Below are 20,415 nucleotides of genomic sequence, written 5' to 3'. Positions count from 1 at the left end.
CTTTGTTGTTTGTGTGCATACATCAATAAAGAACTTGGTATTTGGACTTTGCTGGGTTGTCTGTATTTTGCGGTTAAACAACGAACCTGAAAAGTCTGGGATAGAGATAACCCCAACAAACCCACCAAACCAGGCTGTTCTGACTGATGTAACAATCTATTGCCTTCCAAGGTTGAATACAAATCAGATCATTCTATTCATCCAAGAGTTCCACTTTAAGGGCTTTTTGTTTTCTAGTTCCAATCAAATCCGGTGCAACAGCATCATTGTTAACTCACCACTTGGTCACTTCACATTCACAGGTTCACAAAGTGGGAAGGTCTAAGTCTTTCCTCCCACACCAATGAAAAAAATCAATGACAGAAAATGCTGTAAAGTGCCTCTGCTGCTTTGCGCAACAGCCTGGGGAAATACACGAGGGAAAGTGCTTTCCTCTCTCCTCCTGATACTGGGTAACATTTCTGTATGTCCTTGAGATCCTGCCACAGGGACAAAGCTTGAGGATGCAAATGACATGTTAAGGCTTCATTGATTTGTACATTCCTTTACTCCTTCATTTGTGATAAGGGTGCATGAGCTTGAAATAATCCAGCTCTCACTTTCACACTGTAGGAAATTTCCAGGCTCACAATAAAAAAAAAAATCTTTCTAACTTTCTAACCTGAGCAAGTTGAATCGAGTCATTCTGAGCTGATAAATACAGAGCCCCAGGATGACTTTCTGTCATCACGTTTTTAGAGTAGATCACATTCATTGGGTGGGTCTCCTGCTAGGAAGTGTCTGTCCAGTGGCAGCACCCAGTGCGCATTCCCCACTTACAAACTCATCTTCAGTATATCGGCTGCTGAACCTAGGGAGGGGGGAGGGTCCCATTGGTCGGGCTCCAGCCTGAGCAAGCCCCTGGACCCCGAGCCTGGCAAGCCCGAGTCAGCTGGCCTGAGCCAGCTGTGGGTTTTAATTGACTGTAGACATACACTTGGTGTTAAAATCCCAGCTTTCTCCTCAGGGAATCAAGCCCTCGTCCCCCACATGACAGGCAGGGAGAGTCACCACTATACTCGTGAGGTCGGAACTGACAACTGCCCCTGCACAGGGACCCAGGGGAATGGCTTGGGCAGCTCCTGGGCCAGCTGTGGCTGTCAGGAGACCCAGCAAGGCAGGAGTTGCTCTGGGTTCTGTGCAGGGGAGATTAACTGGGGGAAGTGGGGAGTTTGTCTCTGATTTGCAGGGAGCTTTGCCAGAGTGGAGCCTGTAGGTCACATACTGGGAGGCTGGGACGGGCACACAGGCTCAGTGCTCCGAGTCAAACCCTGGCAGGAGCCTTGTCAGTGTGACACCCAGGGGATGCTCTCACTAGGGGAAACCTCCTTAGCTTCAGCACCTCCTGGGACTGATGTTGGACCTTTCAGCACCCCTGTTCCACACCAGGAGCTTCCTGCAGTGAGTCCACCTGAATCAGACACCTTGGAAAGCCTTACACCCGCCCCCCAGGGGAATTATGCAGCCCCAACTTCTGCAGTCACCATCATGGGCAATGGGTGGAGCCCCACTTTGGGGAGGCTAGCCCCCAGCTCCACCCCTTCTGCCCCACCACGGCCAGAGCCCTGAGACCCTTTACCCCCTCCTGTAGTCCGAGGCCCCACCCCCCATTGTGGCAGCCCCAAGACCACCTGCTCCCTCTCTGCCCAAGCCCCCCTCCACAGCTGGAGATCTGAGACTCCCTGCCCCCCCATGGCCAGAGCCCTGAGACCCAGTCCCCACTTACGACCCAAGCTCTCAGACATCCCACACACAGCCTGAGACTCCCTACCTCTCCATCACAGGAGCCCTGAGAACCCCTACCCTACTCAAAGCCAGAGGATCCCCATCCAGACGGAGCCTGAGCCCTCCACCCACAACCTGCTTGGAGGAGCCCAAGGCTGGCCAGAGCCCCAGCAGCTGCATCCCCCCTCTGCAATCCCAAGTCACCCGCAAAAATTCAAAAGCTCGTCCCTACTTCTCTCTTCTGGAAGAAGAACCTGAGCTCTTGCTATGGCCCATGCAGGTTCCAGGGAGATTACTAACATACACAGGAAGCTGAAAAGCACATGCTGTCTCCTCAGATACCCCCACAACCTGCATGTGGCATAATAAAAAGCAAAAATTTCCCCTGCCAAACCCACAACCGGGTTCCTGCTGCAGTGGCTGCGCTAGGGGAGGCACAGTAACTCGGCCAGTGTTGTAAAACAGAAGGTTTATTAGTGGTCTGGAATCCAGCCTGGGGAAGTTCTGTGTTAGCACAGGAAGCAGGAAGATTCAGCAACGTCCATCTTGGGGAGACCCCGAACTCAGAGCCTGGGCTCTCCCCTCGAGTCCCAAAACCAGCAGACTCCTTGCTTCCAACAGCCCAACTCAGCCAGGCCCTTTGCCCCTCTCCTGTCCTTTGTTCTGTTTCCCTGGCAACCTGGTCACCTGGCCTCCACCTCGTTCTTTGTTCTCCAACTCGTCCCAGCCAGCTGGCCTCTTGCAGCAGATGCATCCTGGCCATCGGTTGCTAGGAGACAGAATTTGGGGCCATTGTGCCCAGGCAGCTAGACAGCAGCCACCTCTGCCCCTTACAGGTCTCTGCCAAGATTAAATACCCTTGTCCCACCACCGAGATCAATGGTCCCAAAGCATTTCAGGGTCATAGCCCCGCCCCCGTCCATGCTTCCCCTGAGTCATGGCTGGGAGTGGGGCTGCAGCTACGGGGGAAGGGACACAGATGGGGTAAGGGGGCTGAGGCAGGGGCCAGCTCTGGGGGTGGGGGCAGAGACCAGGAGCGAAGCCCCCAGAATGGGGCTGGGAGTGGAGCCCCAGGACTGGTGCTGGCCCAAGAGCAGAGCTGGGTGGCTCCCCCTCCCCACCCCCATGGGGGCTGGCCCAGGCCCAGTTGCATCCCCCTGAATGTTACTCCATTCCCCTGGCAGGGTGCACCCCACATTTTGGACCTAGATAATCGTGCAACAAATAGGGGAAACAATATGCAAAACTATCAGAAAATTCCCACTTCGTCACAGAGATGTCAGTGGGGTCTGAGCTGGGCAGCAGCACAGGGAAAGTGAGGAGGTTTCCCTTTGGAAAAATTAAACTGCAAAACATCCCCCTGTGTTCCCGCGAAAGCCTGTCATTTATCCCTTAACCCCCTCCCCATGAAAATCTCCACCCCTGCCCCTAGCCCACAGAGACCCCCTCACTCCAATGCAGATTTTTAACTTTTCTTACTTACCCTTGGCCTTCCACAAACATTGTTCCCATCAAAATCATCAAAGGCTTTTACAATGAGAATGAGAAAACAAACCAAATTAAACCCAAAGACACCGCTATCGACCTCCCCACCACACACAGTTTGGGTCTGAATTTTTCTACTGAAATACTGAGGCAATAAAACTCTCACTGCTATTGTCCAGAAAAGAAACCGAAACCTCCCATGCAGAACCTGGGACATCTATGTCTGACCCACCAAGGCTTCAGCTCCTTTGGTGAGATTTCCAGCTGCCCAATCCTGCTGCTATTCCAGGGGAGCAATTCCTGACTCCTGTCAGCATTTATCTCAGCCCCGTTCTGTGCATCACAGGTTTCCCTAGGAAAGGGCAGTGAATGGTTCTAGGGTCCAGTGATCCTCATTCAAATCAAGCTAGAACCTGAGACTCATTCCCCGTTCCCAGGCTGTGGGCGGGGAGGCATTTCAAAGAGCTCGCGGAGCTATAGCACGTGGCTAAGGAAAGAGAAAAACCCTCATATCCCCCTCTGCTTTGGATGCTGGGTTTACTCCTGAAGCCTCTGCCACCCACCTAGTGCCCTATGGCCCATCCCTGACTCTTGATGCTGCTCCTTGCTATGGACTGTGAAAGGAGCCGAGGCAGCGCAGGAGCCTTCTGGGGACGCGAATCTGAGGCTTTGGGAGAGATACATTGTCTGGGCTACCCCGATCCCTCCCACAGAGCTGGGTGCCCACAGATTACAGCCTGAAAATAGGCATGTGAGACTAACTCCTGCTTTCCCTGACAGGGCCTCCCCTAGACCAAGTGGCATCCCAGGCAAGAAGTGTCTTTGGTCCCCCACCCCGCTCCATATGTTAAACCATTGAATACCTGATTTTTTATTGCATTTGTAGCTCATTTCATGATTTTGATGCACAATTTGGATGCATGATTGTCTCTATCATATAGGACAATAAATGTTCATGCTAGGATGTGTAAATCTGTATTTATTCATGCCATATATAAACAAATAAAAAAATTCATTTCCTTTAAGCATATAGAAACTTTTAATTTTAACCGTAACTGAAATGTACTAACATCTAGAAATGGAATTGTCACCAGCACAGGGTAGGCCAGTATTAAATAGTGTTACAGTAGGAGACAGCGTTAAGATATTAACCCCAGGTCTTTAGTTCAAAGGTCGCTTCTCTCACCTTTCCCCCATGAACTGAAGTGCAGCATTTGAGAGATCCAAAGACTAGTTGATGATGTTTCCAAGTGCTAAAATAGCAAGTGATGTCCGTCTTGCATTGGCAAGTGTTGACTGGAGAGATGTTTTATTGAGAATAAGCTTCAAGGTGAGAAGCAGCAGCCCAAAAAGCCTACCTGTGGGTGCTGAAGTAGTTCAGTTGGGAGAGCGTTAGACTGAAGATCTAAAGGGCCCTGGTTTAATCCCAGGCTTCGGCAGGCTCCTTCATCTCTCTTTCTGCAGCAGTGGGCTCTTTCCTGGAAACACAGCAATGCCTTTACCCCATGCAAGTCCCTCATTTCAGGCTTCACTGCAGGAAAAGGCAGCATTGGCTTCTGCACCCAGTTGGCCCACCTGACCTTTCTTTGTTCTCTTGCTCTTTCTCAGCAAGGGGAAGGAAAAGAAGCTCCCCTTCAAGCTGGAGTCACAAGGGTGATGTAAGGATGATTTCCTGAGTCCCGGCTCCAGTCCTCTGCTCTTCCAGCTGACCCATCAAAGAGCTTTCTCCAGGTTCGCCCATCGGGGTTTGCCAGGGTCAGCACCACCAAAGTCCATGGAATTTGAGGGCAGGGCAACGCACTGTGATGGAGTTTCTGTAGCGTAGCATTAATCACGTTTGCCTGACATGCAAAAGGGCCTCAGCCCAAAACTGGGCAGAAACATGGCGGCTTCCTTTTCCCAGCTCCCCTTGCTGTCCAGCAAGGCGCTCCTCCTTCTGCCACTGGCCTGTCCCTGGAGTAACCCCAACCCCCGCACGATAGAGGGTGCTGACAGCAGTGGTTAAAGTACCTTGGCATCAGTCTGGAGAACCTAGAGGAATTAGACCTGTCACCTTTTGAAGCCTTGTAGCTTGGCCTCCTCTGCCCTTGGACGTTGGCCTACAGAGGCCGGCTCCTGTGCGCGACTTGCCAAAGGAGGAAGTGAGGCAGAAATGGGGCAAAAGAGGAAAGTCAAGCTGAGGAAGGCAGGGCAGAAGCTAAGCTAAGTGCAGGGCCGGCTTTAGGCTGATTTGCCCGATTCCCACGAATTGGGCCCCGTGCCTGAGAGGCTCCACCGAAAAAATCAAACAAGCCCAGTAGAAAAGGGGGGTGAGAGAGGCGGGAAGGAGTTTGTAAGGGGTTTAAGTGACCCATCAGTGAAAGAGTAAAACCAGAGTTTGACTGGGTTTCCCCCCAGGCACCACTCCTGCAAACACTGGGCAAGGGGCAGTTCCATCCCCCACTGAGGCTATGGTAAGGGGCATCAGGGGAGAAAGGAAGCCACATGGCAGTCCCTTCCCCCCAGCCCCCTCTCCAGCACCCAAACTCCGCCCCTGGGCAAAGCTCTCCTTGGTCTGGCTCCCAGCCCCTCTCCAAGGGTTGCAGCTGTATGGAGGTGCTGCCTTCCACGTCTTCCTCAGTCACACCTCATTCACTCAACAGGGCAGTTGATTACGAAGTGCGGGGGAAGATCTTATTCTACTTCTAGCAAAAAGACAGTTTTCTTTTACCTTAATTATACTACCTTAGGGGCCCGCTATAACATATTACCAAGGTTCAATACAAAGTCATATAAAAGTTATACAAAAATGCATAATGCAGAGATTTATCTACAGCTGCATTGATTGACTGCTGTGTGCAGTAATATAGTGATCCCTGGGTCTTTGAATGAGGCTATATACTCAGGGGAGGGGGGTGCAGCTGTGAGTCAGGGGCGAGCGGGTGGGCAAGTGGCGGGTGGGCAAAGAGGTGAGCAGTGAGCCAGCAGGGGTTCTAGGGGCGTGCATGGGGGTTTCTGGCAGGGGAGGGAGAAGGTGAAAGGAGGTGAGTGGTGGGTGGAGGACTGACTAGGAGGGATGCAGCAAGCCAGTTCGGGGCTAGGGGGGTGCAGAGGGGTGTGATGGTGGGGCTGAGCGGGGAGGGGGCGGGTCCTATTTTACTGCTGTGATCTGGTCACCCTATGTGTGTCAGGTTTCAGAGTAGCAGCTGTGTTACTCTGTATTCGCAAAAAGAACAGGAGTAATTGTGGCATCTTGGAGACTAACAAATTTATTGCTGCATAAGCTTTCGTGGGCTACAGCCCACTTCTTCGGATGCATAGAATGGAATACTTCTTTTTGCCTATGTGTGCCTTTTCTCCTCCCCCCCACACCTTCCTCTTTGGCCCACAGCTGTTTTGACGGGGTGGCGCTGAGGAAAGAGAGTTTATTTCCGTGGGGTGGATGGCGCTGGGGGGGGCAGTGTTTCCACGGGGCCGGGCAGCGCTGGGGGGAAGGAGGGGGCATAAAATAAACATTATTGAAGAAAATCAGTTGTACAACTATCAAAACATAAATTATTTTCCTAATATGAAAGTGAAAATCTATAATTAATATGCTTTTAGAATGTGGTGACTTCTATCAATATGGGCAAGAGATCAAGAGATATTGATAGAAAATACCCAAGTGGGAGTAAGAAAAAAGCCATATACAAAGCAAAGGCAGTTGAAAGACAGAAGCAAAAGGGTGCCTTAAGCAAGTATTTTAGCAGACCTGATTCTACTGTTGAGCCAGAAGAGCTCAGTGAAGATGCAAATATGGTTGAAAATTCTCCAGTAGAACATAAGACACAGACAGAGAACGACAGCAGTGATGAAGAATTTGAAAAGCCAAATGAGTCTGAAGACACTCAAGACAGTTACGGTGAAGAGAAGACTACAAAAAGGGTTGTAACTGATGCTGAAGGTATTGAGGGTCAAGAATGCTTTTCTGATAATAAAGATGTGAGTGGTTTAGATCCAGAGCAGAAAGGTAACTTCAACTCTGCTGACCAAATAGAAATATCCTGCAACTTGGCCAGAATACATTAGCCAGCGTATCAGGGTGTATTTAGTAAAACAAGAGCTGCCTAAAATTATTGTAGAAGATTTCCCTAAAAATAAGATTGGGAAACACTTTTCAAAGTTTCACTGCAAAAGGAAACTTTCAAGTGGTGAAATTGTATCTCGTCCATAGGTGATATACTCAGTGTCAGCCAACAAGATCTTTTGTTATTACTGTAAGATTTTGTGCAATAATGTGACAAGTTCATTAGCATCTAATGGTTTTAACGACTGGTCTAATATTCATACAAGATTGGCCAAGCATGAAAACTCAAAAGGACTTTTACAAGCTATGCTTAGTTGCTGCGACCTTCAGCAAAGGTTAGCTGCTGAAAAAGCCATTGACTCAATACAACAAAAACTTATTGACCAAGAAGCAAAACGCTGGTATCAAGTTTTTGAGAGACTAGTTGCTGTCGTTCAGTTGCTAGCAGAATGAAACTTATCATTTCGTGGGTCTGATGAATAGCTGGGAACATCATACAATGGAAATTTTCTTGGAGTTATTGAATTACTGGGAAAGTTTGATCCAGTGATGCAGGAACATTTATGAAGAATCAAGAACAAAGAAATACATGACCATTATTTAGGAAAAAACATTCAAAATGAACTTATTAGTATTGTAAGGAATGCTGTTAAACATGAAACAATAGCTCGAATTAAGGCTGCTAAATATTTTACTATTATACACTTCTGCACTTCTGACATTAGTCACCAAGAACAAATGTCATTGACATTTAGATATGTGGCTGATGGATCAGGAGAGGTATTTCCAGCAAAGATAAGGAGGTGTTAGTACCGTTATATAAGGCACTGGTGAGACCTCATCTGGAATACTATGTGCAGTTCTGGTCTCCCATGTTTAAGAAGGATGAATTCAAACTAGAACAGGTTCAGAGACGGGCTACTAGGATGATTCAAGGAATGGAAAACCTGTCTTATGAAAGGAGACTGAAAGAGCTTGGCTTGTTTAGCCTAACCAAAAGAAGGTTGACGGGGGGTATGATTGCTCTTTATAAATATATCAGAGGGATTAATATTAGGGAGGGAGAGGAATTATTCAATCTTAGTAACAATGTGGACACAAGAACAAATGGATATAAACTGGACATTAGGAAGTTTAGACTTGAAATTAGACAAAGGTTTCTAACCATTAGAGGAGTGAAGTTCTGGAACAGCCTTCCAAGGGGAGTAGTGGGGGCAAAAGACATATCTGGCTTTAAGACTAAGCTTGATAAATTTATGGAGGGGATGGTAGGATGGGATAGCCTAATTTTGGCAATTAATTTGGCAATTGATCTTTGATTATCAACAGGTAAGTATGCCCAGTGGTCTGTGATGGGATGTTAGATGGGTTGGGATCTGAGTTACTACAGAGAATTCTTTCCCTGGGTGCTGGCAGGTGAGTCTTGCCCACATGCTCAGGGTTTAACTGATCGCCATATTTGGGGTCGGGAAGGAATTTTCCTCCAGGGCAGATTGGCAGAGGCCCTGGAGGTTTTTTGCCTTCCTCTGCAGCATGGGGCACGGGTCACTTGCTGGAGGATTCTCTGCAGCTTGAGGTCTTCAAACCGCAATTTGGGGGCTTCAAAAACTCAGACATAGGCTAGGAGTTTGTTATAGAAGTGGATGGGTGAGATTCTGTGGCCTGCATTGTGCAGGAGGTCAGACTAGATGATCATAATGGTCCCTTCTGACCTTAAAGTCTATGAGTCTATGAGGAGTATATGAACATTTCATTAAGTTCATAGTAGTAGAAAATAGCACAGGTGAATATTTGTACAATATCCTTTTAAGTGAACTCAAAGACCTGGAATTGGACGTTGCAAATATTCATGGGCAGGGCTATGACAACGGTGCAAATATGAAGGGAAACGTATCAGGTGTACAAGCACGACTTTTGAAAACAAACCCAAGAGCTTTTTTTACACCATGTGCATGTCACAACTATAATCTCATTTTGGGAGACATGGACAAAACTTATCCAGATGCGATAAGTTTCTTTGGAGCCTTGCAGTGTATTTACATCCTTTTTTCTGCATCTACTAAAAGATGGACTATTTTTAGAAAATATGTTACTGGCCTTTCAGTAAAGCCTCTTTGCAAAACACGATGGGAATGTAGAATGCAAAGCCTCAAAGCTCTGCGGTACCAAGCAGGGGAGTTTTATGATGCACTCGTAGAGGTAGCAGAAACAACTGATGATGCTCAAGCAAAAAATGAAGCTGAATCACTGGCTATTCAAATAAAGGATTATAAGTTTTTGGCTTCGCTAGTTTTCTGGCATGATTTACTTTTTCAAGTGAATTTTGTGAGCAAAGAGCTGCAGAGTGATACAATGGATATTTCTGCAGGAATTTCTTCATTTGAAAAGCTTTGTAACTGGTTAAAAACATAGAGAGAGAAGGGTTTTCAAGAAGTGTTAACTGGTGCCAATGAATTTTCCAAAGATCTAGATGTGACTCCAGTATTCCAGACTAAACATTTGTGCAAACGAAAAGAACAATTTGAGTACGAGTCTGCAGATAAGCCTTTTTCTGATCATAGAATCATAGAATATCAGGGTTGGAAGGGACCTCAGGGGGTCATCTAGTCCAACCCCCTGCTCAAAGCAGGACCAAACCCAACTAAATCATCCCAGCCAGGGCTTTGTCAAGCCTGACCTTAAAAACCTCTAAGGAAGGAGATTCCACCACCTCCCTAGGTAACCCATTCCAGTTCTTCACCACCCTACCAATGAAAAAGTTTTTCCTAATGTCCAACCTAAATCTCCCCCTCTGCAACTTGAGACCATTACTCCTTGTTCTGTAATCTTCTACCACTGAGAACAGTCTAGATCCATCCTCTTTGGAACCCCCTTTCAGGTAGTTGAAAGCAGCTATCAAATCCCCCCTCATTCTTCTCTTCTGCAGACTAAACAATCCCAGTTCCCTCAGCCTCTCCTCCTAAGTCATGTGCTCCAGCCCCCTAATCATTTTTGTTGCCCTCCGCTGGACTATCTCCAATTTATCCACATCCTTCTTGTAGTGTGGGGCCCAAAATTGGACACAGTACTCCAAATGAGGCCTCACCAGTGCTGAATAGAGGAGAATGATCACTTCCCTCGATCTGCTGGAAATGCCCCTACTTATACAACCCAAAATGCCATTAGCCTTCTTGGCAACAAGGGCACACTGTTGACTCATATTCAGCTTTTCGTCCACCGTAACCCCTAGGTCCTTTTCTGCAGAACTGCTGCCCAGCCATTCGGTCCCTTCCAAAAGAAGCTTACAGAGTGCAATGCTTCAATCAAGTGTTAGACAAAGCTTTACAGTCACTTGAACCGAATAGTTACAAAAGCATGAGAGTTTATTTGGATTTTTATGCAAATTCAAAAATCTTCCTAAGGACACCATACGAAAATCTGCTGCAGATATAGAACTTGCATTTACAGATGTGAAACTAGTGCAGGAAAACGAACAAGTTTCAACTGTAAAATCAGTTTACATAAATGGCTACATGCTTTGTGAAGAACTGGAAGCATTAAAGCCAATTATTTTGTCTGATTGTCGAAACCCCCTAAAAATCCTTCAATTTCTTGCATATAATAACCGATCAACAGCATTCCCAAATTTATTTATAGCAATTCGAATCTTCCTGACTATTCCTGTAATTGTAGCCTCAGGAGAGAGGAGTTTCTTGAAGCTAAATCTAATTAAAACATATCTGCGATCAACAATGCAGGAAGACTGATTAAACAATTTGGCAATCATGTCAATTGAATGTGAAGTAATGAAGAGCTTAGAGTTAGGCAATATACTGAAAGATTTTGTCAAACAAAAAGCAAGGAAGATAAAGTTTTAAAAACATATAGGTGAGGTGTACAATAAAGTTCCTCTTAATGAACTTGATATTTATAATATATGATGTAATGTATGTAATATATAATTTTGTTATTATTTATATAGTCATGGAAAGTAAATAATACATGGAAGAAATGAAAGGTGTTTTTTTAAGTGGGTTTTTTTTTTTTTAGTCATCCCTGCTGGGGCCCCGTCAAAACTGTTCAAATTGGGCCCCGCACTTCCTAAAGCCGGCCCTGACTAAGTGGGGTTAGTAGTAGCCACCATTCGTTCTGCAAAGCCTGGGGAGGTGCGGTTGGCTGGGAGAGAGACTCCTGTGCCTGCCTCTTGGCATCCCAGGGGTGGCTACTTGCAGTTCAGGAGAAGAAGTGGGGTTCTGGGTGGAAGGAAAAGAAGCAATGGTGAGTCCTAGTGGGCTGCTTTCCGGCAAGATGGTTTTCTGTTTTAGGCTTGGGAGGAGCCTGCAAGCTGTGGGTGGAGTTGTTCCAGTGAGAACCGCTGCTCTTGTCTTGCAGACCTGGGGGCGCCAGTGACAGCTTGAGGGGGCAGGTGCTGGCTTGAGTGACTGGGATATAGGAAACCCCAGCCTGCCCCTCCGGGGCCAAGTCCACTGCTTGTCTCCTGCGTTGTGACATCCAGATTTAAATCTTCCCAGCATGTGCTGTGGCTCGTGCATTAAGCGTTCCTGGCTGGCCTGGTCATTGCCAAAGTAGCTCAGCTGGGAGTGCATTAGATTGAAGAGCTAAATGTTTCTGGTTTGATGCCAGGCTTTAGCACCCCCTTCACCCTGGGCGTGTCGTGCTGGGCTTTCCTCTGGGTGTGCAGCTGTGCCCTGAACTCACGAGTGTTCCTAATTTCAGAGGCAACACTTGCAGAGGGCACGTGTGGGGTCATCTGCCCCACCTGGGTTAGCTATCGCCTGCTACATCATGTGGTGCTGTCAGGCTCCCTCCCTGCACAGCAGCTGCTGGAGGGGTGAGTGGAGAGGGGCTGCCTTTGCTGCTTCCTCGCCCTGCACTGTTCACAGCTGGGAGGGGTTGTTGACCATAAGGGGGTGGGGATGAACCTTAACATTGTGCCCCCTCCCTCCAGGAGACACCAGTCGTCTGTTTTCAGCCAGAGGACAAAGTGGTTTTCTGCACCAGAGTTGCCAGCTCTTACTTCCCTTCTCATGAAGGGAAAGAAAAAAGAATCTGTTTTGCAAAGTCTGTCCTACCATTGACCAAGGTCTGACTTTCTAAGTTCCTGCTACAGTGGGGGATTTAGAGTTAGTGGGGCCCTGTGCACAAAAATCCCCTTTCATCCCAGCCCTGGTATGTCTCCAGTAGCTGCTGTGCCCTGGTAGCAACAAAGGAATTTTCCACCCATCCAGGAGACCCCAGACTTGGACCAAAGGTAATGTCAGGATTCTCCTCTCTCCCTTCTTTGAATCAAGTTCATGTTTTTACTGAGGGTACGTCTACACTACGGGATTATTCCGAATTTACATAAACTGGTTTAGCAAAATAGATTGTATAACATCGAGTGCGCGCAGCCACACTAAACACATTAAATCGGTGGTGTGCGTCCACGGTCCGAGGCTAGCGTCGATTTCTGGAGCGTTGCACTGTGGGTAGCTATTCCGTAGCTATCCCATAGTTCCCGCAGCCTCCCCCGTCCCTTGGAATTTCTGGGTTGAGATCCCAGTGCCTGATGGGGCAAAAATCATTGTCGCGGGTGGTTCTGGGTAAATGTCGTCAGTCACTCCTTCCTCTGGGAAAGCAATGGCAGACAAGCATTTTGCGCCTTTTTTCCCTGGATTGCTCTGGCAGACGCCATAGCATGGCAATCATGGAGCCTGTTTTGCCTTTTGTGACTGTCACCGTATGTGTACTAGATGCCGCTGACAGAGGCGATTCAGCAGCGCTACACAGCAGCATGCATTTGCTTTTGCATGATAGCAGAGATGGTTATCAGCCATACTGTACCATCTACCATGCCATAAATTGGCAATAAGATGATCATGGTTACCAGTCGTTTTGCACTGCACCTTCTGCTGCTGTCATAAGTGCCCCTGGCTGAGATCAGCCGGGGGCGCAAAAACCAAAATTGGGAATGACTCCCTGAGTCAATTCCCCTTTTTTGGTATCTAAAAATAGAATCAGTCCTGCCTAGAATATGGGGAAAGTGTACTAGAGAACCAGTGTATCATAGAACCAGAGAGCACAGCTGCTCTGTGACAGATCCTGCAGAAATTATGAGCTGTATGCTATTCACAGGGGGTGCTCCTGCAACAACCCCACCTGTTGATTCCATTCTCCCCCAGCCTTCCTGGGCTACCGTAGCAGTGTCCCCCCACTTGTGTGATGAAGTAATAAAGAATGCAGGAATAAGACACAGTGACTTGTTAGTGAGAAATGAGTGGAAGGCAGCCTCCAGCTGCTATGATAGTCCAGACAGGACATTAAGCAGTGTGAGGGAGAGGAGCCCAGCATCCTGCTGCTAGACCAGGGACAATTGAATATTTTCTTTACACATGAAGGGTGGGGGCTGATGGAGCTCAGCCCCCTGTTGCTATAATAAAGATGGTTACCAGCCATACTGCACCATCTACCAGGAAAAATAAGGAGTTTTTTACACAGGCGCCCATGGTTGACCTCACTGGATCCTAGTCAGCATGGTTACCAGTCCTTTTGCACTGCACCATGTGCCAAAAGGCTGATGATGATAGTGGATATCAGCCATATTGCACCAGCAGCCACCCATGGCGGGGGGGGGGGGGAGCAAGGATGTTGGTGTTGACTGCTGCAGCATCGCGTCTATCTGCAGCATTCAGTAAAGATAGGGTGACATGTGGAGTCAAGAGAGGATTGTTTTCCCTTTCACTTCTGGGGGTGGGTGGGTGGTGGTGGTGGTGGGGGTAAATTGCAGAGCTATGCCCTGAACCACCGCGGACACTGTGTTTGACCCTAAAGGCATTTGGAGCTCAGCCAAGAATGCAAATGCTTTTCGGAGATTGAAGGAACTGTGGGATTGTTTGAGTCCTCCAGTCCCCGCTCCCTCCCTCCATGAGCGTCCATTTGATTCTTTGGCTTTCCGTTACGCTTGTCACGCAGCAGTGTGCTGAGTCCCTGCTATGGCGTCTGTCTGGAGATTTTTTAAAAATGCTTTTGAATTTCATCTTCTGTAACGGAGCTCTGATAGAACAGATTTGCCTGCCCTTACAGCGATCACATCCGCATGGTCCATGCTGGAGCTCTTTTTTTATTTTGATTTTTGACTGCATCGCCACCTGTGCTGATCGGCGCTCCACAATCTACAACTGGGCAAACAGGAAATATTCAAAAGTTCACGGGGCTTTTCCTGTCTACCTGGCCACTGCATCCGAGTTCAGATTGCTGTCCAGAGGGGTCAGTGGTGCACTGTGGGATACCGTCGATCTGCAGCCACACTAACCCTAATCCAATATGGTAATTCTGATACTAGCGCTACTCCTCTCATTAGGGAGGAGTACAGAAATCGATTTAAAGATCCCTTTACATCGATATAAAGGGCCTCTTAGTGTGGACGGGTGTGGCGTTAAATCGGTTTTACGCTCCTAAAACCGGTTTAAACGCGTAGTGTAGACCAGGCCTGAGAGTTAAAGCAGCCTGAATCCCCAGAGTCTGGCTCAATGTCACAAGTTCCCAGTGTCTCCATGGAAGACAATTTGTTAAATCCCAGCTGAATGGAGTTAAATTGGTTCTCAGCCTAAGTCCTTTGCTCTTAATCCTGAGGACATTGTCCCACCAAGGGGCTGTTTCTCATCTCTCTTTCACATTGAAGCACAATTTTATTTGCAGCGACACAGGAACAGCAAGATCTTTCTCTGTCCCTTGTGCAAAGCAGGGGGCCAAATTCCATGGAAACAATGGACAAATTGGGGGCCCTGGGCACATCCAGCCCTGGCTGTGAGATGTTCCCTCCCCTCTTTCTTTATGCTCCTGTTGTTATTTCATGGAATTTCTGGTATGGGGAAAAGCTGAGTTCACTCCAGGTGGAGGGGGAAAGAACCCTGAAAAATCTCAGGGCCTAACCCCTGCTAGCAGGATCCCTAGGTGCTGGGAATCTGCATGGGAAAGGGACTGTGTGAATTGTCAAGGTGGGGAATGAATAACAATCTACAACTAGATCCAACTCATTAACCACGGACACAGGCTAATCCTGCTGCAGCTAGAAGGGAAACTGGAGTGATTCTTTGCTGTTCAGCCATGGAAACAGTGACCCAATTGCACCACAGTGAGTGTGCTGGGGAAAGCTGGACTTTACAGGCAGGTGGAAATAGCAGATCCTAGAAACACCTAGAGCTCCCCACAGTACTTCTGCCATCAGGGTGAAGTGTTGAGCAACTAACAGCATCCCCCACCACCATGACTTTCCAGCAGGGGATTGCAGCACCCCCCGACCGCATGCAGGGGAGAGGGCTGAGTGTATCTCTGCACCCTGAGTCCAGGACATGCACTCTCTCTGTCTCACACACAGAATCTGGCCCTGCTGCAAAGTGACCCCTAAGAACCAGCAACCTCCAGGACAGCAGGTTTGGCCCTCAGAGCAGGGAATGTGTTGCCCATGCTGCTTTTAGGCCACTGGATGCTCTGGAAACAGGAGGGCTCTGAGTCTAATCCATAGACTACACAGCCCAGCTCGGGATGTAGCCAGTGGTGAGCTGGAGCAGGTTCCCACAGGTTCCCAAGAACCAGTTGCTAAAATTAGACCTCCATGGAGAACCGTTTGTTAAAGGGCCAGAGGGTGGGCAAAGAACTCCGGTCGCAGGCCGGACCATCCTGTTGCTCCCAGGATTCCCAGCTGCGGAGGCTGAGGCTCCCCAGGCCCTTCCCCTGCTTCCCCCCAGCTGCAGCATGGCCAGCTGCCGGCACCAGCTGGGCAGCTCAGCTGAGCTCCGGAGTTGCTTTGAGCTGCCAGCAAGGTAAGGGGGGAGGGGGCTGCAAGCTCTAGGGCTGCGGGGGGGGACAAGTGGGGCAATTTTCCCCAGGTCCTGCAGGGGCCCCTGGCCCCACGGGTATGTCTCCGCCTGCCCTGGCCCCTCTCCACTCCCCCCCCTTAAATCAGAACTTTTTATAGGGAACCGGTTGTTAAAATTTTGGCAGCTCATCACTAGATGTAGCTCAGTGGTAGAGCACATGCTTTGCATGCATGAGGCCCTGGATTCAATCTTCAGCATCTACAGGTTCTTTTTTTCACCCTGATGCTTTGCTCATGCCCAGCTGGGATGTGGCCCAGCAGTCTCCCTGCACGAGTTTTAATCCTGCTGAGTGAGGGACAAGTGCCAATTGCATGGAAGGTCTGGGGGCGTTTCTGCTCCTAAGTCACCTCGGTACATTTAAGATTCCCACCTGCTGTGCTGCTTGGGACAATGGTAGATGGGAAGGGTGAATCCTCCAGCACTGGAGGGAAAGGTCCCATCCAGTGATGAGCTGCCAAAATCTTAAACAACCGGTTCCCTATAAAAAGTTCTGATTTAAGGAATGTTCGTCCACAGTATGTATTTTTGTACCTTTCTCCATAAGAAATAGCAATGCATTGAATCATTGGAAGTCATACTTAACAATAAAAAAACCTTTTATATGTTTATTACAATAGAAACAAAGTATTGCTTTATTACATGAATTTAAAATACATTTGAAAAGAAGAAAATATAAAGAGATGTATGAGTAAGCAAACAATAATAAAGAATGAAATGCCTTTTCTTGTATTTTAAAATATTACATGTGAACTACTTAAGTTATTAAAAAAGTAATATATTCATGTTGAAGTATACAATGCAACAACAAACAACATTTTAAAGAATATTTAAGTACATTTATTACTAATTAGGTAGTAATTTCCAAATGGCTTCTTGATCTTCTCCATAATCTTTGGTGTTGGATACACGAACTCTGGTATCTAATGCAGATCAATGACTTCTCATCCATGATTTAACATATGGTATTGGGTTCCAGGAACTTAGTGGTTTTCCCAACAAATTGATGGTCATAAAGCTTGAGATATGTTTAATTGTTAAATTATCACTACAAATAATATTCATCAACGAAAAAGCTCTTTCTGCTACTGCAGAACTAATTGCAACTGTGTTCATAATTTGCTTTGCTTTCCTTATTGTTTCCAGATCAGGAAGATTTTTTGATTGAATGTTATTGTCTACATAGTCACGAAAATCATTTAAAATTGACTACAAATTTTATGAATTTACTTAATTCATGCACTTTTTCTTCTCCTGATTTCCAAGGTAATCTGACTTCTTCAATATTCCATGAAGTGGGATCCATAGCATTGAATAATTCAACTATTTTAGGTGTAGCACGAGAATGACCTAAATTGTCTTCTTTATATTTAATGTGCTTTTCGTTTAATAATCTTGCCTTCATTTTTTCAGTAATGCACTCTATTACTTTGTCTCGTGGCAGTGATTTAAAACTTTACATTATCTTCAAATTCTATGCATTTAAAAGCATCACGTTCTATCATTTCATTAATTTTATTTTCGTGTATACCAAAACTATCTTTTAATTATATGGAAAAAAAATCGTTCATTTGATTAGTTTATCTGCCTTTGTTAAACTCAATTGTCTCGCTTGCAGTGCATTTGATAATAATGCAAGTTCATCCAAAATGTCAATCATTAATGCCAAGTCTTTTAAAAATTCTTTGTTTTTCAATCTTTTTGCCATGCCAGAAAATTTCTGATTTTTGGAAAAGTAAATATAAAGAGCTGGATACCCTCTCCAGACCGCCTTGACAGCTCTAAGGCTACAAGAAGCCCATCGTGGACCAAAAACACAGCCTATTTTGATGATTTCAATATACAGTTCTTCAGAAACTTGTTTAAGTGCAAATTGACTTTTATTTGACTGATGAAAAATTGCATAAAAAATCTTGTCCAAAAAAATCTTGAAATGGCTTATTTCATTGATATCATTTATAGCATCATCTAAAGCCAATTGTAGCCGATGATTCAAACAATGCCAAATTATAACATTTGGAAAATCTTCAATTAGTCTTGTAGCAACTCCAGATTTAATGTCCAAGCATGGTGCTCGCGCCATCAGAACAAAATCCGATTAAATATGTAAATATGGCAGGTGACCAGCTTGGCTTAACAGTGAAATCCTTGCTCGTCTTAAACACAAAAAAATAGCTTACAAGAAGTGAAAGATTGGACAAATAACCAGGGAGGAGTATAAAAGTATTGCTCAGGCATGCAGGAGTGAAATTAGGAAGGCCAAATCACACTTGGAGTTGCAGCTAGCCGGAGATGTTAGGAGTAACAAGAAGGGTTTCTTCAGGTATGTTAGCAACAAGAAGAAAGTCAAGGAAAGTGTGGGCCCCTTGTTGAATGAGGGAGGGAACCTGGTGACAGAGTATGTGGAAAAAGCTAGTGTACTCAACGCTGTTTTTGCCTCTGTCTTCACAGACAAGGTCAGCTCCCAGACAGCTGCACTCTGCAGCACGGTATGGGGAGGAGGTGACCAGCTCTCTGTGGAGAAAGAAGTAGTTCAGGACTATTTAGAAAAGCTGGATGAGCATAAGTCCATGGGGCCAGATGCACTGCATCTGAGGGTGCTAAAGGAGTTGGCCGATGAGATTTCAGAGCCATTGGCCATTATCTTTGAAAAATCATGGCGATCGGGGGAGGTCCCGGATGACTGGAAAAAAGCTAATGTAGTGCCCATCTTTAAAAAAGGGAAGAAGGAAGATCCTGGGAACTACAGGCCAGTCAGTCTCACCTCAGTCCCTGGAAAAATCATGGAACAGGTCCTCAAGGAATCAACTCTGAACCACTTAAAGGAGAGGAAAGTGATCAGGAACAGTCAGCATGGATTCACCAAGGGCAAGTCATGCCTGACTAACCTAATTGCCTTCTATGATGAGATAACCGGCTCTGTGGATGAGGGGAAAGCAGTGGATGTGCTTTTTCTGGACTTTAGCAAAGCTTTTGATACAGTCTCCTACAGTATTCTTGCCAGCAAGTTAAAGAAGTATGGGCTGAATGAATAGACGGTAAGGTGGATAGAAAACTGGCTAGATGGTCGGGCTCAACGGGTAGTGATCAATGGTTCCATGTCTAGTTGGCAGCTGGTATCAAGTGGAGTGCCCCAAGGGTCGGTGCTGGGGCCAGTTTTGTTCAATATCTTCATTAACGATCTGGAGGATGGTGTGGACTGCACCCTTAGCAAGTTTGCCGATGACACTAAACTGGGAGGAGTAGTTGATAGGCTGGAGGGTAGGGATAGGATACAGAGGGACCTAGACAAATTAGAGGATTGGGCCAAAAGGAATATGATGAGGTTCAACAAGGACAAGTGCAGAGTCCTCCGCTTAGGACGGAAGAATCCCATGCACTGCTACAGACTAGGGACCGAATGGCTGGGCAGCAGTTATGCAGAAAAGGACCTAGGGGTTACGGTGGATGAAAAGCTGAATATGAGTCAACAGTGTGCCCTTGTTGCCAAGAAGGCTAATGGCATTTTGGGTTGTATAAGTAGGGGCGTTTCCAGCAGATCGAGGGATGTGATCATTCCCCTCTATTCAGCACTGGTGAGGCCTCATTTGGAGTACTGTGTCCAGTTTTGGGCCCCACACTACAAGAAAGATGTGGATAAATTGGGGAGAGTCCAGCGGAGGGCAACAAAAATGATTAGGGGGCTGGAGCACATGATTTAGGAGGAGAGGCTGAGGGAACTGGGATTGTTTAGTCTGCAGAAGAGAAGAATGAGGGGGGATTTGATAGCTGCTTTCAACTACCTGAAAGGGGGTTCCAAAGAGGATGCATCTAGACTGTTCTTAGTGGTAGAAGATGACAGAACAAGGAGTAATGGTCTCAAGTTGCAGAGGGGGAGGTTTAGGTTGGACGTTAGGAAAAACATTTTCACTAGTAGGGTGGTGAAGAACTGGAATGGGTTACCTAGGGAGGTGGTGGAATCTCCTTCCTTAGAGGTTTTTAAGGTCAGTCTTGACCAAGCCCTGGCTGGGATGATTTAGTTGGGTTTGGTCCTGCTTTGAGCAGGGGGTTGGACTAGATGACCTCCTGAGGTCCCTTCCAACCCTGAGATTCTATGATTCTAAATTTTTCTTTAAATATTCTGTGTCAAATCCTGTATCAGTTAATGTATGTCTCAAAGCATTATAAATATTTTCTGCTTTTGTTGATTCTAATTCTACTAAATCGAGAAAAATTGTTGGTGAAGAATCTTGTAGTTCACATTTTAAAAGAATTACAAGCACAGTT

The sequence above is a fragment of the Mauremys reevesii genome, unplaced genomic scaffold (genome assembly GCF_016161935.1).
Source record: "Mauremys reevesii isolate NIE-2019 unplaced genomic scaffold, ASM1616193v1 Contig28, whole genome shotgun sequence".
Lineage (NCBI taxonomy): Eukaryota > Metazoa > Chordata > Testudines > Geoemydidae > Mauremys > Mauremys reevesii.
The sequence above is the reverse complement of the archived record's forward strand: the minus strand, read 5'-3'. Positions refer to the sequence as shown.